At 42.9% G+C, this 24,032-nt stretch overlaps 2 non-coding genes and 2 pseudogenes across 2 annotated transcripts; all 4 read left to right on the plus strand.

Annotated features, from left to right (window-relative positions):
* Nucleotides 1–1,879: 1,879 nt before the first annotated feature.
* LOC116802662 lies at nucleotides 1,880–2,058 on the plus strand. The gene has a single exon (XR_004362986.1). It is a non-coding gene; the product is annotated as a 5.8S ribosomal RNA (ribosomal RNA).
* A 394-nt stretch (nucleotides 2,059–2,452) lies between these two features.
* On the plus strand, nucleotides 2,453–11,805 carry LOC116802665 (annotated as a pseudogene).
* Nucleotides 11,806–20,651: 8,846 nt separating this feature from the next.
* Nucleotides 20,652–22,637, plus strand: LOC116802664 (annotated as a pseudogene).
* Nucleotides 22,638–23,317: 680 nt separating this feature from the next.
* On the plus strand, nucleotides 23,318–23,496 carry LOC116802663. Its single transcript, XR_004362987.1, has one exon. It is a non-coding gene; the product is annotated as a 5.8S ribosomal RNA (ribosomal RNA).
* The last annotated feature ends 536 nt before the right edge of the window (nucleotides 23,497–24,032 follow it).

Raw genomic sequence — 24,032 nt, forward strand, 5'->3', positions numbered from 1 at the left:
TCTGTGCATGGGAAATGAAATAGACCTCTGTTCTGCTTTCATTGGTTTTTCAAGATCAAGAGGTATGATTAATAGAAGCAGTTGGGGCATTAGTATTACGACGCAGAGGTGAAATTCTTGGACCGTCGTAAGACTAACTTAAGCGAAAGCATTTGCCAAAGATGTTTTCATTAATCAAGAACGAAAGTTAGAGGTCGAAGGCGATCAGATACCGCCCTAGTTCTAACCATAAACGATGCCAGCTAGCAATTGGGTGTAGCTATTTTATGGCTCCTCAGTCGCTTCGGGAAACCAAAGCTTTTGGGTCGGGGAAGTATGGTTGCAAAGTGAAACTTAAAGGAATGACGGAAGGCACCACCAGGAGTGGAGCCTGCGGCTTCCAACACGAGAAAACACAAGGCTTTTGCCGAACCGGGGGATGTATGACAGATTGCTAGCTCTTTCTGAAACTTAAAGGAATGGACGGAAGGGCACACCAGGAGTGGAGCCTGCGGCTTAATTTGACTCAACACGGGAAAACTTACCAGGTCCGAACATAAGTGTGTAAGACAGATTGATAGCTCTTTCTCGAATCTATGGGTGGTGGTGCATGGCCGTTCTTAGTTCGTGGAGTGATTTGTCTGGTTAATTCCGATACGACGTATCTTCAGGATTATGGTGCTGAAGCTTATGTAGCCTTCATTCATGGTGGCAGTAAAATGTTTATTGAATGTGTTTATGTAAGTGGAGCCGTACTGTTGGTTTGTCCCATTATAAGGACACTAGCTTCTTAAATGGACAAATTGCGTCTAGCAATAATGAGATTGAGCAATAACAGGTCTGTGATGCCCTTAGATGTCCTGGGCTGCACGCGCGCTACAATGAAAGTATCAACGTGTATTTCCTAGACCGAGAGGTCCGGGTAAACCGCTGAACCACTTTCATGCTTGGGATTGTGAACTGAAACTGTTCACATGAACTTGGAATTCCCAGTAAGTGTGAGTCATTAACTCGCATTGATTACGTCCCTGCCCTTTGTACACACCGCCCGTCGCTACTACCGATTGAATTATTTAGTGAGGTCTCCGGACGTGATCACTGTGACGCCTTGCGTGTTACGGTTGTTTCGCAAAAGTTGACCGAACTTGATTATTTAGAGGAAGTAAAAGTCGTAACAAGGTTTCCGTAGGTGAACCTGCGGAAGGATCATTATTGTATAATATCCTTATCGTTAATAAATATTTGTTATAATACAAATAAATACAATTTACCAAAATAAAAATATTACAAAATGATTCCACGGAATCAAAAGTTAAAGTCAAAATAAAATGAAGATGGCTTTTATTTTATATGTGGGGCTTGGCAACCTCATAAAAAGACTTTAACATTATTAATGTTGCTGTGCGTATTTGTGGCAGTACTTACTACAACAACGGCGTTTCCTATAAAAACAAATTCTCGAAAATGGAAATCGAAGAAACTAAACTAAATTCGAAAGTAGAAGTCGAATTAAAATAAAAATAATTTTGAATGTGTGGTAATCAAAATAAGTGTGTGTGTATATGGACCATAATATACACGCGTTGCGAATATGTATTGTTCATCTATGTTATGAGCATACGTTGGCTAATGCAACAACCTAAAATATACAATGTTTGTACCTGTCATCCATCAGGTTAATGTTTTATATAAATTTTGCAGTATGTGTCACCCAAAATAGCAAACCATAACCAGATTATTATGATACATAATGCTTATATGAAACTAAGACATTTCGCAACATTTATTTTAGGTATAAAAAATAAATTTATTGAAGGAATTGATATATGCCAGTAAAATGGTGTATTTTTAATTTCTTTCAATAAAAACAATATTGACATTATATAAAATTGAATTATAAAACTCTAAGCGGTGGATCACTCGGCTCATGGGTCGATGAAGAACGCAGCAAACTGTGCGTCATCGTGTGAACTGCAGGACACATGAACATCGACATTTTGAACGCATATCGCAGTCCATGCTGTTATGTACTTTAATTAATTTTATAGTGCTGCTTGGACTACATATGGTTGAGGGTTGTAAGACTATGCTAATTAAGTTGTTTATAAATTTTTTATAAGCATATGGTATATTATTGGATTAAATAATGATTTTATTCATAATATTAAAAAAGAATGAAAAACATTATCTCACATTTGAATGTGAAAAACGAAGAGAAATATTTTCTTTTTCAATCAAATAATACTGAGAAATGTCTAGCATAAAAAATTGAAATATTTTTCATCTAGAATTGTCTCTTATTAATGATTCGGAAAAAGAAAAATCTTGGTTTTGTTATTATTCTTCGTTGGTTCGTTAAATGGATAAAAATGACTTTGCTTACAAGAACTATTGGAACTATTTATAACGAATTTAATTGATTGTTTTTATCATTTATATATAAAGAATTTATGGCAAAATATAGTTATATATACAACCTCAACTCATATGGGACTACCCCCTGAATTTAAGCATATTAATTAGGGGAGGAAAAGAAACTAACAAGGATTTTCTTAGTAGCGGCGAGCGAAAAGAAAACAGTTCAGCACTAAGTCACTTTGTCTATATGGCAAATGTGAGATGCAGTGTATGGAGCGTCAATATTCTAGTATGAGAAATTAATGATTTAAGTCCTTCTTAAATGAGGCCATTTACCCATAGAGGGTGCCAGGCCCGTATAACGTTAATGATTGCTAGATGATGTTTCCAAAGAGTCGTGTTGCTTGATAGTGCAGCACTAAGTGGGTGGTAAACTCCATCTAAAACTAAATATAACCATGAGACCGATAGTAAACAAGTACCGTGAGGAAAGTTGAAAAGAACTCTGAATAGAGAGTTAAACAGTACGTGAAACTGCTTAGAGGTTAAGCCCGATGAACCTGAATATCCGTTATGGAAAATTCATCATTAAAATTGTAATATTTAAATAATATTATTAAGAATAATGTGCATTTTTCCATATAAGACATTGTAATCTATTAGCATATCCCAAATTTATCATAAAATATAACTTATAGTTTATTCCAATTAAATTGCTTGCATTTTAACACAGAATAAATGTTATTATTTGATAAAGTGCTGATAGATTTATATTATTACAGAGCGTTAATTTTTCGGAATTATATAATGGCATAATTATCATTGATTTTTGTGTTTATTATATGCTCTTGTATGATTAACAATGCGAAAGATTCAGGATACCTTCGGGACCCGTCTTGAACACGGACCAAGGAGTCTAACATATGTGCAAGTTATTGGGATGTAAACCTAATAGCGTAATTAACTTGACTAATAATGGGATTAGTTTTTTAGCTATTTATAGCTAATTAACACAATCCCGGGGCGTTCTATATAGTTATGTATAATGTATATTTATATTATTTATGCCTCTAACTGGAACGTACCTTGAGCATATATGCTGTGACCCGAAAGATGGTGAACTATACTTGATCAGGTTGAAGTCAGGGGAAACCCTGATGGAAGACCGAAACAGTTCTGACGTGCAAATCGATTGTCAGAATTGAGTATAGGGGCGAAAGACCAATCGAACCATCTAGTAGCTGGTTCCTTCCGAAGTTTCCCTCAGGATAGCTGGTGCATTTTAATATTATATAAAATAATCTTATCTGGTAAAGCGAATGATTAGAGGCCTTAGGGTCGAAACGATCTTAACCTATTCTCAAACTTTAAATGGGTAAGAACCTTAACTTTCTTGATATGAAGTTCAAGGTTATGATATAATGTGCCCAGTGGGCCACTTTTGGTAAGCAGAACTGGCGCTGTGGATGAACCAAACGTAATGTTACGGTGCCCAAATTAACAACTCATGCAGATACCATGAAAGGCGTTGGTTGCTTAAAACAGCAGGACGGTGATCATGGAAGTCGAAATCCGCTAAGGAGTGTGTAACAACTCACCTGCCGAAGCACTAGCCCTTAAAATGGATGGCGCTTAAGTTGTATACCTATACATTACCGCTAAAGTAGATGATTTATATTACTTGTGATATAAATTTTGAAACTTTAGTGAGTAGGAAGGTACAATGGTATGCGTAAAGTGTTTGGCGTAAGCCTGCATGGAGCTGCCATTGGTACAGATCTGGTGGTAGTAGCAAATAATCGAATGAGACCTTGAGGACTGAAGTGGAGAAGGGTTTCGTGTGAACAGTGGTTGATCACGAGTTGTCGGTCCTAAGTTCAAGCGAAAGCCGAAAATTTTCAAGTAAAACAAAATGCCTAACTATATAAACAAAGCGAATATAATACACTTGAATAATTTTGAACGAAAGGGAATACGGTTCCAATTCCGTAACCTGTTGAGTATCCGTTTGTTATTAAATATGGGCCTCGTGCTCATCCTGGCAACAGGAACGACCATAAAGAAGCCGTCGAGAGATATCGGAAGAGTTTTCTTTTCTGTTTTATAGCCGTACTACCATGGAAGTCTTTCGCAGAGAGATATGGTAGATGGGCTAGAAGAGCATGACATTACTGTTGTGTCGATATTTTCTCCTCGGACCTTGAAAATTTATGGTGGGGACACGCAAACTTCTCAACAGGCCGTACCAATATCCGCAGCTGGTCTCCAAGGTGAAGAGTCTCTAGTCGATAGAATAATGTAGGTAAGGGAAGTCGGCAAATTAGATCCGTAACTTCGGGATAAGGATTGGCTCTGAAGATTGAGATAGTCGGGCTTGATTGGGAAACAATAACATGGTTTATGTGCTCGTTCTGGGTAAATAGAGTTTCTAGCATTTATGTTAGTTACTTGTTCCCCGGATAGTTTAGTTACGTAGCCAATTGTGGAACTTTCTTGCTAAAATTTTTAAGAATACTATTTGGGTTAAACCAATTAGTTCTTATCAATTATAACGATTATCAATTAACAATCAATTCAGAACTGGCACGGACTTGGGGAATCCGACTGTCTAATTAAAACAAAGCATTGTGATGGCCCTAGCGGGTGTTGACACAATGTGATTTCTGCCCAGTGCTCTGAATGTCAAAGTGAAGAAATTCAAGTAAGCGCGGGTCAACGGCGGGAGTAACTATGACTCTCTTAAGGTAGCCAAATGCCTCGTCATCTAATTAGTGACGCGCATGAATGGATTAACGACGGACGTGTTTTCGTTGCGCTCGTGTACAGATTGCGAAGAACTTGGTTTTCCGTGTTTGGAAAGTAATAAAATCGGTGAATTAGTGCTCCGCGAAAGTCGTGTGCTAATTTTCGTGTGTTATAAACAAGCGGTTTGGAAGTAATTAACAATTAATTGTTGGGAATTTTCCACTTAGCACGTGCTGAAGGCGAACTTACGAGTAAGTTTTTCGAGTAAGCTTTTGATCAGCTGTCACAAAGCTTATTGGTGGGAGTCACTGCTAAGGTTTGTGTCTAGGGAGAGTTTTAGTGCTACCAGACTCTACCGATAGGTGGAGCTCGAGTTCCAGAGCAACTACCTTTTGTCAGCGAGTAAACGAGCATACGGTTGCTGGCGTCGACGGTAGGTGGAGCCACCATCGTATTTATGCCGATGGAGAGCGACAGCAGCGCGAGTGCCTTGAGCGGAAGTAGTGCCTCGATGAAGTCCAGACGAGGCAGGCGCAGAAGCCATCTGGCATCTAAGAGCTCGGCGCCAACGCAGGCGAAATTGGTTGCCCTGGCATCGAATGGAGTGCCAGAACCCGTTGGGGTACTGGAGGAGCCGTTTTCGTCGCTGGAGGACGCCCGGGCGGCTACGGAGAACGCTGCCATTGATGCTGCCCCCCCCACGCTGCTGCCACCGCTGCTGATCCTACTGCTGCCCCTGCTGCCGACCACACTGCTGCCTCCGCCGTTTTCACTGCTGCTAAAATTGTTGCCACCACTGCCACTGCCGCCACCGCTGCCGCCCGTGCTGGGCAAGCAGCCATGATGGCAGAGCTGTCGGCCACACAGCGCATGGTGAGAAGCAGCTTCCGCAGACTAGGAGAAGTGGACACGGAAGAGCTCTCATATGCTATCAGCCGCTACGATGAGCTGGTGTTGGCGCTAATGCTCCGGTGCGGAGAGCTGGAGACGCGGCTTGCTATGCCGCCACCGCCGCCGCCGTCGTTGAATCTGTTGAAAAATACGGCCGCCAATGCTCCCCAGATGCAGCAGGTTGCACCCATCGCTGCCCCGCGGACTACCAAGGTCCGCGAGACGTGGTCAGCGGTGGTGAAGTGCGACGACCCTGCGCTATCGGGAAAGACATAGCGGAAAAGGTGCGAACGATGGTTGCACCCTCTCTCGGAGTCAGAGTACACGAGGTCCGTGAGCTCCGTCGAGGTGGTGGTGCGATCATTCGCACTCCTTCGGTGGGAGAGCTGCAGAAGGTGGTCGCTTCAAAAAGATTCGCCGAGGTTGGCCTAAATGTGGCACGGAATGCGGCCGAGAAGCCGAAGGTCGTCGTATATGACGTCGACACAGCTATCGGCCCTGAGGAGTTTATGAAGGAGCTCCACGAAAACAACTTCGACAGCGAAATGAATCTGGCCCAGTTTAAGAAGTCAGTGCACCTGGTGACCAAGGCGTGGTCGGTAGCTGACGGCGCCACAGTAAATGTGACGCTGGAGGTTGACGACCGGGCGATGGCGAAGCTTGATGTAGGTCGTGTCTACATCAAGTGGTTCTCATTCCGATGCCGGTCACAGGTCCGCACATACGCCTGCCACAGATGTGTGGGTTTCGACCACAAGGTCAGCGAATGCCGGCAGAAGGATAGTGTCTGTCGCCAGTGCGGGCAACAAGGCCACACTGCGGCAAAGTGCCAAAACCCGGTGGACTGCCGGAACTGCCGCCACAGAGGGCAACCCTCGGGGCATTACATGCTCTCGAGCGTTTGCCCGATATACGGGGCGTTGCTGGCGAGGGTGCAAGCTAGACACTAATGTTTAGCTTCATCCAAGCGAACTGTGGCCGAGGCCGAGCTGCGACCATCGAGCTCGGAGTCCGACTCAGGAGATCGGAGTCTATGTTCGCGCTGGTGCAGGAGCCGTATCTCGGCGGGGACGGAATGGATGTGCTGCCTGAAGGAATGAGAATTTTCATCGATCGGCGAGGGAAGGCAGCCATCCTAGTGGATCACCAGGAAGCCATCTGTATGCCAGTGGAGACCCTCACCACAGATTATGGCGTATGTCTGGTCGTGAAAGGGAGTTTTGGCTCAATCTTCCTTTGCGCCGCATACTGCCAGTATGATGCACCTCTGGAACCGTACATCCGGTACATGGATGCGGTCCTGCTGCAGGCCAGCAGAACCCCCGCAATCCTGGGCCTCGACGCGAATGCAGTGTCCCCCATGTGGCTTAGCAAACTCTCTCGTCATGCCGAGGGGCAAGCTAACTACAGACGGGGTGAGCTGCTGTCAGAGTGGATGCTGGAGGCAAGAGTCGCCGCCCTAAACCAGTCAACAGAGGTGTACACGTTCGATAATTACAGAGCTACAAGCGATATCGACGTGACAATCGTCAATGAGGCAGCATCTATGTGGGCCACATATGAGTGGAGAGTGGACGAGTGGGAATTGAGTGACCACAACATCATTACTGTTGTGGCCGAACCAACTACCGCGCGCGCAGTTGAGAGCATAGCTCCTGTGCCGTCCTGGAACTTCTCCAATGCACGTTGGCGATTGTTCAAGGAGGAAATGGTGAGTAGAGCAGCCGAACTTCCGGAAAACTTCTCAGAGTCGCCGTTGGACCAGCAAGTTTCGACCCTGCGCAGTATAGTACATAATGTATGTGATATTGCGCTGGGAAGAAAGTCCATCCGATTGCCCAGCAGGAGAGCACGTTGGTGGACTGCCGACCTCTGTGATGCAAGGCGCGAAGTCCGGAGACTTCGTCGCCTACTTCAAAATGGAAGGCGTCATGATGATGATGCCGCAATAGAGCGTGTATTGGTCGACCTGAGGCGGGCCTCAGCCAACTACAAGAAGCTCATTTGGAGGGCGAAAATGGATGAGTGGAAACGCTTCGTGGGAGATCATGCCGACGACCCATGGGGGCGCGTCTATAAGATTTGCCGAGGCCGCAGGAAGTGCACGGAGATTGGGTGCCTCCGCGTGAATGGCGAGATGATCACCGATTGGGGTGACTGTGCACGAGTGCTCCTCCGCAATTTCTTCCCAGTTGCGGAGTCCGAAGCACCGACTGCCATCGCGGAGGAAGTCCCACCGGCCCTCGAAGTATTCGAGGTTGATGCATGTGTTGCCCGGTTGAAGAGCAGGCGCTCTCCCGGCTTGGACGGCATTAATGGCACTATCTGCAAGGCAGTCTGGCGCGCCATACCCGAGCACCTTGCATCGTTGTTTTCCCGATGCATCCGATTAGGATACTTTCCCGCTGAGTGGAAGTGCCCACGAGTTGTCTCGCTGCTCAAAGGGCCAGATAAGGACAAATGTGAGCCCTCCTCATATAGAGGAATATGCTTGCTACCAGTCTTTGGTAAGGTGCTCGAGGCCATCATGGTGAATCGTGTGAGAGAAGTTCTTCCGGAAGGCTGCAGATGGCAATTTGGATTTCGCCAAGGACGATGTGTGGAGGATGCTTGGAGGCACGTGAAGAGCAGTGTTTGTGCCAGCCCGGCGCAATACGTGCTCGGCACATTCGTGGACTTCAAAGGAGCATTCGACAACGTCGAATGGAGTGCTGCACTCCGCCGACTAGCCGACTTGGGATGCCGGGAGATGGGCTTGTGGCAGAGCTTTTTCTCCGGCCGAAGAGCAGTGATCCGAAGCAGTTCCGGTACTGTGGATGTACCGGTAACTAGAGGCTGCCCGCAGGGGTCAATCAGTGGCCCATTTATCTGGGACATACTGATGGATGTACTGCTTCAGCGTCTCCAGCCGTATTGCCAGCTGAGTGCATACGCGGATGACTTGCTGCTTCTCGTCGAGGGAAATTCCCGAGCTGAGCTAGAGGAAAAAGGTGCAGAGCTGATGTCCATCGTAGAAGCGTGGGGAGCGGAAGTTGGCGTTACCGTCTCGACCAGCAAGACGGTAATAATGCTGCTGAAAGGTGCCTTGAGACGTGCGCCTACGGTGAGGTTTGCTGGAGCGAACCTTCCGTATGTGCGTAGCTGTCGGTACCTTGGCATCACGGTCAGTGAAGGAATGAAATTCCTCACGCACATAGCTTCGCTTCGCCAGCGGATGACCGGAGTCGTTGGAGCATTGGCGCGTGTGCTTCGAGCCGACTGGGGCTTCAGTCCTCGAGCCAGGCGGACCATATATGACGGACTCATGGCACCTTGTGTGCTGTTTGGTGCCCCGGTATGGTATGACACCGCCGAACAGGTAGCCGCCCGGAGACGACTAGCCTCCTGCCAGAGGCTAATCCTGCTTGGATGCCTTTCGGTATGCCGAACAGTGTCCACAGTGGCACTGCAGGTACTTGGCGGAGCTCCCCCGCTTGACTTGGCTGCTAAGTTTTTAGCGGTCAAGTACAAGCTGAAGCGTGGATACCCGCTGGAGGAGAACGACTGGCTATACGGCGAGGACACTACGTGTCTAAGCTGGAAGCAGAGGAAGACTCGCCTAGAGGAGTGCTTGCTGCAGAATTGGCAAAACAGATGGGATGACGACAGCGAACCAGGACGGGTGACGCACAAGTTCATCCCATACGTCACTCTCGCCTATCGAGATCCAAGCTTTGGATTCTCGATGAGGACGTCTTTCCTGCTGACAGGTCACGGGTCGTTTAACGCATTTTTGCAAGGGAGAGCCCTCAGCGATACCACTGCTTGCGCTTGTGGTGATCCATATGAGGACTGGATGCACATATTGTGCGCTTGTCCTCTATATGCAGATTTGCGAAACCTCGATGGACTTGGAGTGCAGCGCCTTGGCGAAAACTGGACCTTCAATAGAATCCTGGAAGATCAGCAGAGGATTCAACGGCTGGCAGCGTTTGCGGACGAGGTGTTCCGTAGGAGGAGGGGTATTTAGCCCAAAACTTCGCCGTGTGGTTAGCGGGCGAGAATACTTCCACAGCCCGCTATTGCTTGTCGTAAGAGGCGACTAATATAGCGACTGGTTCCTCTAACCATGCTTGTCGGAGCAAAAGGAGGAGGCCCACCGAGCCTCTCTTTCGGTACCACGGGTTGTGCTGCTCCAAGACAGCACATTGAGGTAGGCCCCCTGGTGGGAGTATCGTGGTGGCTGTGGTTGATACCCATATCGCGGGTAGAGCCTTCGTGTTCGACGTTTGAGTTACGGTGCTAGTTGCGCAAAACTCGGGTGCTGTGACCCAGAGATCAGTAGAGATTTTAGGTAGATCTCGCTCCTCAGCAAGGGGGAGTGCTTGCCCGGCAAGCAAGTACTCGAATTGCTACCGGGGTGGTCGCTATGTACATAGCTATAGCTTCCAGTCCGGGACGTTTGTCTGGCGTATCCAGACTCATGCACCATGTTGATACATGCACCACTTGTGGGTGTTCAGGGTGTCGTGGTTGTAATCCCTTCAGTGTGGAACACGCCACGTAAAACAAGTTCGGAGAGGTCCGAAAGTCACTGTCCCTATCTACTATCTAGCGAAACCACAGCCAAGGGAACGGGCTTGGAATAATTAGCGGGGAAAGAAGACCCTTTTGAGCTTGACTCTAATCTGGCAGTGTAAGGAGACATAAGAGGTGTAGAATAAGTGGGAGATATTAGACCTCGGTTTGGTATCGTCAATGAAATACCACTACTCTTATTGTTTCCTTACTTACTTGATTAAATGGAACGTGTATCATTTCCTAGCCATTATACGGATATATTTATTATATCTTATGGTATTGGGTTTTGATGCAAGCTTCTTGATCAAAGTATCACGAGTTTGTTATATAATCGCAAACAAATTCTTTAATAAAACGATGCATTTATGTATTTTTGATTTGAAAATTTGGTATAACTCCAATTACTCAGGTATGATCCAATTCAAGGACATTGCCAGGTAGGGAGTTTGACTGGGGCGGTACATCTCTCAAATAATAACGGAGGTGTCCCAAGGCCAGCTCAGTGCGGACAGAAACCACACATAGAGCAAAAGGGCAAATGCTGACTTGATCTCGGTGTTCAGTACACACAGGGACAGCAAAAGCTCGGCCTATCGATCCTTTTGGTTTAAAGAGTTTTTAACAAGAGGTGTCAGAAAAGTTACCATAGGGATAACTGGCTTGTGGCGGCCAAGCGTTCATAGCGACGTCGCTTTTTGATCCTTCGATGTCGGCTCTTCCTATCATTGTGAAGCAAAATTCACCAAGCGTTGGATTGTTCACCCATGCAAGGGAACGTGAGCTGGGTTTAGACCGTCGTGAGACAGGTTAGTTTTACCCTACTAATGACAAAACGTTGTTGCGACAGCATTCCTGCGTAGTACGAGAGGAACCGCAGGTACGGACCAATGGCACAATACTTGTTCGAGCGAACAGTGGTATGACGCTACGTCCGTTGGATTATGCCTGAACGCCTCTAAGGTCGTATCCGTGCTGGACTGCAATGATAAATAAGGGGCAATTTGCATTGTATGGCTTCTAAACCATTTAAAGTTTATAATTTATTTTATAAACGACAATGGATGTGATGCCAATGTAATTTGTAACATAGTAAATTAGGAGGATCTTCGATCACCTGATGCCGCGCTAGTTACATATAAAAGCATTATTTAATACAATGACAAAGCCTAGAATCAATTGTAAACGACTTTTGTAACAGGCAAGGTGTTGTAAGTGGTTGAGCAGCTGCCATACTGCGATCCACTGAAGCTTATCCTTTGCTTGATGATTCGATAAATAAATGATTTTTTCCTGTAGCCAAACACCTCGTCATCAATTTAGTGACGCATATGATATTGTCCCTATCATATAATTAATATAAAGACTTTAATGGATTGTGTCAAGTTGCCAAACACCTCGTCATCAATTTAGTGACGCATATGATATTGTCCCTATCATATAATTAATATAAAGACTTTAATGAATTGTGTCAAGTTGCCAAACACCTCGTCATCAATTTAGTGACGCATATGATATTGTCCTTATCATATAATTTTTGATATAAAGACTTTAAAGAATTGTATCAAGTTGCCAAACACCTCGTCATCAATTTAGTGACGCATATGATATTGTCCCTATCATATAATTAATATAAAGACTTTAATGGATTGTGTCAAGTTGCCAAACACCTCGTCATCAATTTAGTTTTTTTTTTTTTTTTTTTTTTTTTAGCGTGCGTTTATTTATTTAAAATCTGTCCTAGTGGACAATAATTAAATGGTTTTGCGGGGAACATTAGCTTAAGGGATACTATTGTACATGTATTTGTGGCGGGTTTTATATGTGTTGTCTATTGTTGTGGAAGATCGAGAGGGTGTCTCCTCATGAGACGTCTGCTTGTTTGGCTATTGTCTAACAGGTTGGTGGCGAGGTGGTTAGGGTGGTTTTCGAGCCTTTTCAGGTATCTCTCGCTGAGCCTGGAGATTTCATCAGCGACTTGTGGGATTCCAAGTTCCCTATGTATGGCGACATTCTCGTGGTAGGGATGCGCATTACAGGCAATTCTCAAGCACCTATTCTGGAACCGCTGTATACGCAGGCGATTCGTGTGGCTTGCCGTGCCCCATAGCTGTATCCCGTAGGTCCAGATGGGCTTGAGAATTGCCTTGTACACCAGGATTTTGTGGTTCTGCCTTAGCTTGGACCCTCTCCCAATAAGCCAATGCATCTGCCTCAGACGCGCATCGGCCTGTATGCGTTTGCTGACGATGTGGGGACGCCAAGTGAGCCTGCGGTCCAGGGTAAGTCCTAGGTACTTGGGTGCGGGTGCGTTGGGAATGATGACTCCGTTTAGCGTGACCGGTGGGCAGTCTCCTCTCCTTAGTGCAAATGTTGTTTGGGTAGATTTTTCCGCGTTCACTACGATGTTCCACCTGCTGAGCCAGGGATGTAGCGCGTCCATTTGCCTTTGGATTGTTTCGGAGGCTTCTCGTGGGTCGGATGAGGAGGCGAGGAAAGCCGTGTCATCTGCATAAGTCGCTATAGTTAGGTTCCTGGAGGGGATTATGGGAAGGTCTGCGGTGTAAAGGGTGTACAGTATTGGTCCGAGCACACTGCCTTGCGGAACTCCAGCTCTGATCATTCTGGGTAGGCTTATTGCACTTCCGCATCTGACTTGGAATGCTCTTCCTCAGTGTAGGATTTGAGGAGGGTAAAATGGGGGCTTGGGAGGTAGGATTTGAGTTTATGGAGGAGTCCAGGATGCCAAACTCTGTCGAATGCCTGCTTCACGTCGAGCATTACAGCGCAGCAGTATTTCTTTTGCTCGAATGCCTCGAGGATCCGTTCGACTAGCCGGTGGCATTGCTCTGGTGTTCCGTGGGAGCGCCTGAAGCCAAACTGGTGATCGGGGATCAAACCAGCCTCATCCAGTACTGGCAATACTCTGCGCAAAAATACTCTTTCGAGTATTTTGGAGAGGATTGCCAGCAAACTAATCGGACGATAGGAGGCGAGATTGGCTTCAGGCTTACCAGGCTTGAGGAGGACAATAACCTCTGCTCTTTTCCACTCCTCCGGGAAGTACCCTAGCCGGAAGCAGCTGTTGTAAATGCTGGCCAGCATTTGTGTGCAGCGGGATGGGAGCATTTTTAGGGCCGCCGCATCTATACGATCCAGGCCTGGAGATTTGTTGTTCTTCAGTAGAGCAATCTCCTGCGCAACTTCCTCAGGGTCGACTGGTTCCAACGGGGGACCGGGAGAGCTTGGGCTATTGAGAAACCGGGCTGTTTCAGCATGTTCTTCGGCAGTGCAGCAGTCGAACGGAGAGAAGGCGTTGTAAAGGTGTTCGGCGAAAGCTTCTGCTCTTTCAGCATCCGAAAGGCACCAGGATCCATCTGCTTTGCGCACTGCGGAAACCTTTTTGGCTGGTCGTTTAATGTGGCGGGTGACGTTCCACAGATTGTGGTCTGGGTCCCCGGGAGAGAGTTCCTCGAGGAATCTGAGGAAGGAGTCCTGGCGTAGGCTGGAGATCTTGTCCTTCAACTCCTTTGTGGCGTGATTGAGCGCTGTTTTGTCTCTTGGATTGCGCGTCAAGAACCAAACTCTCCTGAGACGCCTCTTCTCAGTCACGAGTGCCGCAATTTCCGGGGACCAGAGGTGGAGGTCCCTGCTAGGTGTTCTCGCAGTCTTTGGTGGCGGTGGGCTTGCGAATTCCGCAGCGTTTTGCATCTGCCTGGTGAGATTCCCGATAGCTTCATCAATGTTCCTGGGTGTGTTGAGGATGGGGTTCGGATTGACGGTGGAGAGCATCCAGGACGCGAACTTGGCGGCGTCGGTATATTTTCCAGTGAGCCTTCTGAGCGGGGTTTTCCTGAGGACTGGCGTGTTGATTAGCACGTTTATTGCACAGTGGTCTGACAGGAGATCAGCATTTGTTGTGCAGCTGATCTTCGCATGCCCTATGCCTTTCGACACAGCAAAGTCCAGTAGGTCTGGAGTCTTGAGGGGATTCGTTGGCCAGTGAGTGGGCTCGCCAGTGGAGTGGCAGTCCAGTCGGTGGCGTTGCAGGTACCCAAACAGAGTTTTCCCTTTGGGGTTGTTGGCGCGCGATCCCCACCAAGAATGTTTGGCGTTATAATCTCCAGCTGCTATGAAGCGGGGCCCAAAATGCTCGAAGAACTCACTGAGGTGAGATGCTGTTATGCGGTATCTGGGGGGAAAGTAGACCGCTCCAATGTCTAAATCTCCTTGCGGGCTGACAATCCTGATGACAGGACATTGTGCCCAGTCTTGCTGAAACGCGGGCAGCTCTAGGTATTGAATACCGCTCCTGATGAGGATGGCTGCTCCACCGCGTGCTCTGCCAGAAGGATGGTCTGCATGGATGAGGTCATATCCGCTGATATTAAAGTGGGATCTGGGGGAGAAGTGGGTTTCGGCTACGAGTAGGATATCGATCTGGTGGGTCTTCAGATGGTGCTCGACTATGGCCTTGCTGTTCTGCAGGCCGTTCGCATTCCAGACGACTAGGTGGAGCTTTAGTTGCATGACTTGCTGTTGAGAATGGTGGCCACCAGCTGTGTCATCTGGGTGAACATGCGCTCCATCATCCTTTCCATCATTCCTTCCATGCGAGCGAACATCGCTTCTATCTGACCGGAGTGTGGGGTTTCTGTTTGGGTTTGGACTGGGGTTGTGGGATTCTGCGGTGCTGCGTGCACTCCGTTGAGGGCGTCTCGGTAGCTCCTGCCAGAGGTGACGTTTGGTGATGCCACGGGCGGCGCCTTGTTAGCATTAGCGACGGGCCTTGTTTTCGGAGCAGCGAGTGCTTTGGCCCTTTTGTATGCAGGGCATCCCTTGAAAGACGCAGGATGGTCCGCCTGGCAGTGGAAGCAGCACGCTTTGTCGTCCTCCCTCTTCTCACATGCCCTCGATTCGTGAGGGCCTCCACACTTTACACATCGGTATTCCAGGAAGCAGTAACGCTGTGTATGACCGAATCCTTGGCACCTGAAGCATTGAGGCACGTCGTTGAACTTCTGCGGCGGTTCAATGGTTACTACCGACCTGCAGATCCGCTTGACTTGGTAGACGTCTTTGTTGTTGCTGGAAGGCTCCAGGTTGGCGAAGAATATTCCCAGCGGTTCTTTAGTTCTTCTGCCAATGGGATTGTGCAGATCTCTAACAGCGTGCCCTTGTCTGCGAAGGTCTTCAATGATTTCCTCACGATCGGTGGAGTGGTGGAGTCCTTTGATGACAACCTTGTATGCACGTTCATCTTTCGGCTGGAAAGTCCGATGCCTCTTGTTTTGGCCACAAGTTGGAGACGCAGAGCTGTATAGGACTCTTTGTCCGGCATCATGACACGTACGTTGTTGCCATTCACGGTCTTGTAGGTAAAATTGTTCTTCGGGCCTACAAGAGTCGTGATCATCTTGACGAGTGCCGAGATGTTGGTCACATCGGGGATAAAAATCGGAGGTGGCTTGATGGTCTTCGGGGTGGGCTTTGGTTTCTCGGGGTCTTGGGCTTGGAATCGTCTTTAGGTCCGGGTTCGTCATCAGAGCTCTCTTGGTCGTACTCGTCTTCTTCGGTCGAGAGTAAAGCGAAGGCGTTGTTGGCGAGCTTCTTGCGCAGAGCTGCGCTAGTGCTTGGCTTATCTTCCAGCTCCTCTCCCTGTGCTTTCTTTGCCGGTTTTCGCTTTATCTCGCCCGGCTCTGTATGCGAGGTGCTTCCCTCGCTGCTGGAGCTGCTCTTGCGTGTTCTCAGAGCCTTTTTGCGTGGTGTTGTTCCAAGCTTGTGGGTGCGCGGGGGGGCCTGCCAGTCCATCTTCTCCAAAGTTGATAAGGAGTGAGGAGGGGGGGGGGGGGGAAGCTGGGCACCGTAAGCCGGTGAGCCAGGCAGCACGTGGCTGCTGCTTTGCAATTATACCGCTGCTTCGAGCACTGGGTTTTTTGCGCTGATAACACGCACACTCGGGTGTGCGATGGTGTTAGTGCGAACTACCGTTAGGTACGTTGGCTGGCCAATCAAAACGCGCGACAAGATCACGCGACGCGAAGTGGCTGGGCACAAGTAACGGGACTTACAACTGTGAACAATTTGCTAACAATTTGCTAACAATTTGCTGTCGATCCGCAGGCACGTCTGCACTCGTCGAGTGTTCGATCGCGACGATCAATTTAGTGACGCATATGATATTGTCCTTATCATATAATTTTTGATATAAAGACTTTAAAGAATTGTATCAAGTTGCCAAACACCTCGTCATCAATTTAGTGACGCATATGATATTGTCCCTATCATATAATTAATATACAGACTTTAATGAATTGTGTCAAGTTGCCAAACACCTCGTCATCAATTTAGTGACGCATATGATATTGTCCCTATCATATAATTTTGATATATAGACTTTAAAGAATTGTATCAAGTTGCCAAACACCTCGTCATCAATTTAGTGACGCATATGATATTGTCCCTATCATATAATTAATATAAAGACTTTAATGGATTGTGTCAAGTTGCCAAACACCTCGTCATCAATTTAGTGACGCATATGATATTGTCCTTATTATATAATTTTTGATATAAAGACTTTAAAGAATTGTATCAAGTTGCCAAACACCTCGTCATCAATTTAGTGACGCATATGATATTGTCCCTATCATATAATTAATATACAGACTCTAATGAATTGTGTCAAGTTGCCAAACACCTCGTCATCAATTTAGTGACGCATATGATATTGTCCCTATCATATAATTTTTGATATAAAGACTTTAAAGAATTGTATCAAGTTGCCAAACACCTCGTCATCAATTTAGTGACGCATATGATATTGTCCCTTTCATATAATTAATATAAAGACTTTAATGGATTGTGTCAAGTTGCCAAACACCTCGTCATCAACTACTATATTATGGTTGCGCCGACCTCTCATATTGTATTCTCTTATGTGTTCATAGGATTTTGACAATTATACGAGTAAATTAAATAATATACATATGAAAATGATTAATTATTATATGTATAAGGGAAAAAATGATGAAATATTCCCATATTATCTTAGTATTATAGAGGAAAGACCGTTGCCGACCTCTGATATTGTTCAAACTTATGTATTTATATGATTTTGGCAATTATATGAGTAAATTAAAAAATATACATATGAAAATGGTTAATTATTATATGTATATGGGAAAAAATGCTAAGATATTCCCATATTCTCTTAGTATTATAGAGAAAAGCCATTTAAGTGAGAGGGTATAGTAGTGTAAACGACCGGAATTACGACAGAGGGTTCAAAAACTACTATAGGTAGGCAGTGGTTGCCGACCTCTCATATTGTTCAAAACTTATGTATTCATATGATTTTGGCAATTGTATGAGTAAATTAAATAATATACATATGAAAATGATTAATTATTATATGTATAAGGGAAAAAATGCTGAAATATTCCCACATTCTCTTAGTATTATAGAGAAAATCCATTATAGTGAGAGGGTATAGTAGTGTAAACGACCGGAATTACGACAGAGGGTTCAAAAACTACTATAGGTAGGCAGTGGTTGCCGACCTCTCATATTGTTCAAAACTTATGTATTCATATGAATTTGGCAATTATATGAGTAAATTAAATAATATACATATGAAAATGATTAATTATTATATGTATAAGGGAAAAAATGCTGAAATATTCCCACATTCTCTTAGTATTATAGAGAAAATCCATTATAGTGAGAGGGTATAGTAGTGTAAACGACCGGAATTACGACAGAGGGTTCAAAAACTACTATAGGTAGGCAGTGGTTGCCGACCTCTCATATTGTTCAAAACTTATGTATTCATATGATTTTGGCAATTATATGATTAAATTAAATAATATACATATGAAAATGGTTAATTATTATATGTATATGGGAAAAAATGCAGAGATATTCCCATATTCTCTTAGTATTATAGAGAAAAGCCATTTAAGTGAGAGGGTATAGTAGTGTAAACGACCGGAATTACGACAGAGGGTTCAAAAACTACTATAGGTAGGCAGTGGTTGCCGACCTCTCATATTGTTCAAAACTTATGTATTCATATGATTTTGGCAATTGTATGAGTAAATTAAATAATATACATACGAAAATGATTAATTATTATATGTATATGGGAAAAAATGCAGAGATATTCCCATATTCTCTTAGTATTATAGAGAAAAGCCATTTAAGTGAGAGGGTATAGTAGTGTAAACCACCGGAATTACGACAGAGGGTTCAAAAACTACTATAGGTAGGCAGTGGTTGCCGACCTCTCATATTGTTCAAAACTTATGTATTCATATGATTTTGGCAATTGTATGAGTAAATTAAATAATATACATATGAAAATGATTAATTATTATATGTATAAGGGAAAAAATGCTGAAATATTCCCACATTCTCTTAGTATTATAGAGAAAATCCATTATAGTGAGAGGGTATAGTAGTGTAAACGACCGGAATTACGACAGAGGGTTCAAAAACTACTATAGGTAGGCAGTGGTTGCCGACCTCTCATATTGTTCAAAACTTATGTATTCATATGATTTTGGCAATTATATGATTAAATTAAATAATATACATATGAAAATGGTTAATTATTATATGTATATGGGAAAAAATGCTGAGATATTCCCATATTCTCTTAGTATTATAGAGAAAAGCCATTTAAGTGAGAGGTATAGTAGTGTAAACGACCGGAATTACGACAGAGGGTTCAAAAACTACTATAGGTAGGCAGTGGTTGCCGACCTCTCATATTGTTCAAAACTTATGTATTCATATGATTTTGGCAATTGTATGAGTAAATTAAATAATATACATATGAAAATGATTAATTATTATATGTATAAGGGAAAAAATGCTGAAATATTCCCACATTCTCTTAGTATTATAGAGAAAATCCATTATAGTGAGAGGGTATAGTAGTGTAAACGACCGGAATTACGACAGAGGGTTCAAAAACTACTATAGGTAGGCAGTGGTTGCCGACCTCTCATATTGTTCAAAACTTATGTATTCATATGAATTTGGCAATTATATGAGTAAATTAAATAATAAACATATAAAAATTAATATTTATTATATGTATAAAAAAAAAAATAATCATATTATATATGAATAATGGAAAAAAAATGAAATGTTCCTATAATCTCTTAATATATAAGAGAATAGACCGTATGTTGGGTGGCAAACGGAATTGAAAATACCCGCTTTGAGGACAGCGGGTTCAAAAACTACTATAGGTAGGCAGTGGTTGCCGACCTCCCGCATTATTCGAAATATTTATTTCGGATTATGTTTATATTGGTTACATAAAATAAAGTATATTATTATCCGTACAAATTTGTTTCTCAGTTCTATAGAACACGGGACTTGGCTCCGCGGATAATAGGAATATACGCTTTTTAGATAATATCGTTGAAACAAAAGTCAAGTTTCTATTATATATAGAATAACAAATCGTTTCCATATATTATCGTTAATTTTTGGAGGCAGGCAAATATTAATTTATTACCTGCCGTATAGTTGGATTATTATATCGTTACGGTATAATACAAATATGGATTCTTATGAAAGAAATATAAAATTATATATTAAATGTGGAAATATTATCATATGCGCTTGGTTTTATGTTATATATTACCAGAGAGATATATGAAAAGAGATAAATTTTAAATTTATCTTCAAAATGCAAATGATTTAACTTAATATTTATATTGGTTAAACAAAAATTGTACATGTGTGGATACAATAATTATGTATGTTGGAAATAAAATGATATTTTATAATGAAATATGTATATATAAAAAGATAAAATTATAGAAACATATATATTACAATAATTATATGAAATTCTTGTTATATTGGTAAAAACAAGTATAAATTAAAATGAAAATATGGATTACGATGCTATATAAAATGGCCGTAATCGAATAGATTTTTTACTTATATTTATATATTTAAAATTTTACCCAAAGGCGAAATATTGAATTTTATTCAATATAATAAAAATCATGGAATTATATAAAGTGAAAAATCTATATATCTATTATATTGCTTATTTCGATTCAAAAAATATGAATGGAATATGAAGGAAAAACATTATTCTGGTTGATCCTGCCAGTAGTTATATGCTTGTCTCAAAGATTAAGCCATGCATGTCTAAGTACACACGAATTAAAAGTGAAACGCAAAAGGCTCATTATATCAGTTATGGTTCCTTAGATCGTTAACAGTTACTTGGATAACTGTGGTAATTCTAGAGCTAATACATGCAATTAAAACATGAACCTTATGGGACATGTGCTTTTATTAGGCTAAAACCAAGCGATCGCAAGATCGTTATATTGGTTGAACTCTAGATAACATGCAGATCGTATGGTCTTGTACCGACGACAGATCTTTCAAATGTCTGCCCTATCAACTTTTGATGGTAGTATCTAGGACTACCATGGTTGCAACGGGTAACGGGGGATCAGGGTTCGATTCCGGAGAGGGAGCCTGAGAAACGGCTACCACATCTAAGGAAGGCAGCAGGCGCGTAAATTACCCACTCCCAGCTCGGGGAGGTAGTGACGAAAAATAACAATACAGGACTCATATCCGAGGCCCTGTAATTGGAATGAGTACACTTTAAATCCTTTAACAAGGACCAATTGGAGGGCAAGTCTGGTGCCAGCAGCCGCGGTAATTCCAGCTCCAATAGCGTATATTAAAGTTGTTGCGGTTAAAACGTTCGTAGTTGAACTTGTGCTTCATACGGGTAGTACAACTTACAATTGTGGTTAGTACTATACCTTTATGTATGTAAGCGTATTACCGGTGGAGTTCTTATATGTGATTAAATACTTGTATTTTTCATATGTTCCTCCTATTAAAAACCTGCACTAGTGCTCTTAAACGAGTGTTATTGTGGGCCGTACTATTACTTTGAACAAATTAGAGTGCTTAAAGCAGGCTTCAAATGCCTGAATATTCTGTGCCATGGGATAATGAAATAAGACCTCTGTTCTGCTTTCATTGGTTTTCAGATCAAGAGGTAATGAATTAATAGAAGCAGTTTGGGGCATTAGTATTACGACGCGAGAGGTGAAATTCTTGGACCGTCGTAAGACTAACTTAAGCGAAAGCATTTGCCAAAGATGTTTTCATTAATCAAGAACGAAAGTTAGAGGTTCGAAGGCGATCAGATACCGCCCTAGTTCTAACCATAAACGATGCCAGCTAGCAATTGGGTGTAGCTACTTTTATGGCTCTCTCAGTCGCTTCCCGGGAACCAAAGCTTTTGGGCTCCGGGGGAAGTATGGTTGCAAAGCTGAAACTTAAAGGAATTGACGGAAGGGCACACCAGGAGTGGAGCCTGCGCTTAATTTGACTCAACACGGGAAAACTTACCAGGTCCGAACATAAGTGTGTAAGACAGATTGATAGCTCTTTCTCGAATCTATGGGTGGTGGTGCATGGCCGTTCTTAGTTCGTGGAGTGATTTGTCTGGTTTAATTCCGATAACGAACGAGACTCAAATATATTAAATAGATATCTCAGGATTATGGTGCTGAAGCTTATGTAGCCTTCATTCATGGTGGCAGTAAAATGTTTATTGTGTTTGAATGTGTTTATGTAAGTGGAGCCGTACCTGTTGGTTTGTCCCATTAAAGGACACTAGCTTCTTAAATGGACAAATTGCGTCTAGCAATAATGAGATTGAGCAATAACAGGTCTGTGATGCCCTTAGATGTCCTGGGCTGCACGCGCGCTACAATGAAAGTATCAACGTGTATTTCCTAGACCGAGAGGTCCGGGTAAACCGCTGAACCACTTTCATGCTTGGGATTGTGAACTGAAACTGTTACATGAACTTGGAATTCCCAGTAAGTGTGAGTCATTAACTCGCATTGATTACGTCCCTGCCCTTTGTACACACCGCCCGTCGCTACTACCGATTGAATTATTTAGTGAGGTCTCCGGACGTGATCACTGTGACGCCTTGCGTGTTACGGTTTTTTCGGCAAAAGTTGACCGAACTTGATTATTTAGAGGAAGTAAAAGTCGTAACAAGTTTCCGTAGGTGAACCTGGGAAGGATCATTATTGTATAATATCCTTATCGTTAATAAATATTTGTTATAATACAAATAAATACAATTTACCAAAATAAAATATTACAAAATGATTCCACGGAATCAAAGTAAAGTCAAATAAAATGAAGATGGCTTTTATTTTATATGTGGGCTTGGCAACCTCATAAAAAGACTTTAACATTATTAATGTGCTGTGCGTATTTGTGGCAGTACTTACTACAACAACGGCGTTTCCTATAAAACAAATTCTCGAAAATGGAAATCGAAGAAACTAAACTAAATTCGAAAGTAGAAGTCGAATTAAAATAAAAATAATTTTGAATGTGTGGTAATCAAAATAAGTGTGTGTGTATATGGACCATAATATACACGCGTTGCGAATATGTATTGTTCATCTATGTTATGAGCATACGTTGGCTAATGCAACAACCTAAAATATACAATGTTTGTACCTGTCATCCATCAGGTTAATGTTTTATATAAATTTTGCAGTATGTGTCACCCAAAATAGCAAACCATAACCAGATTATTATGATACATAATGCTTATATGAAACTAAGACATTTCGCAACATTTATTTTAGGTATAAAAATAAATTTATTGAAGGAATTGATATATGCCAGTAAAATGGTGTATTTTTAATTTCTTTCAATAAAAACAATATTGACATTATATAAAATTGAATTATAAAACTCTAAGCGGTGGATCACTCGGCTCATGGGTCGATGAAGAACGCAGCAAACTGTGCGTCATCGTGTGAACTGCAGGACACATGAACATCGACATTTTGAACGCATATCGCAGTCCATGCTGTTATGTACTTTAATTAATTTTATAGTGCTGCTTGGACTACATATGGTTGAGGGTTGTAAGACTATGCTAATTAAGTTGTTTATAAATTTTTTATAAGCATATGGTATATATTGGATTAAATAATGATTTTATTCATAATATTAAAAAAGAAATGAAAAACATTATCTCACATTTGAATGTGAAAAACGAAGAGAAATATTTTCTTTTTCAATCAAATAATACTGAGAAATGTCTAGCATAAAAAATTAAATATTTTTCATCTAGAATTGTCTCTTATTAATGATTCGGAAAAAGAAAAATCTTGGTTTTGTTATTATTCTTCGTTGGTTCGTTAAATGGATAAAAATGACTTTGCTTACAAGAACTATTGGAACTTTTATAACGAATTTAATTGATTGTTTTATCATTTATATATAAAGAATTTATGGCAAAATATAGTTATATATACAACCTCAACTCATATGGACTACCCCTGAATTTAAGCATATTAATTAGGGAGGAAAAGAAACTAACAAGATTTTCTTAGTAGCGGCGAGCGAAAAGAAAACAGTTCAGCACTAAGTCACTTTGTCTATATGGCAAATGTGAGATG

This window comes from Drosophila sechellia, unplaced genomic scaffold (genome assembly GCF_004382195.2).
Source record: "Drosophila sechellia strain sech25 unplaced genomic scaffold, ASM438219v1 U_197, whole genome shotgun sequence".
NCBI lineage: Eukaryota > Metazoa > Arthropoda > Insecta > Diptera > Drosophilidae > Drosophila > Drosophila sechellia.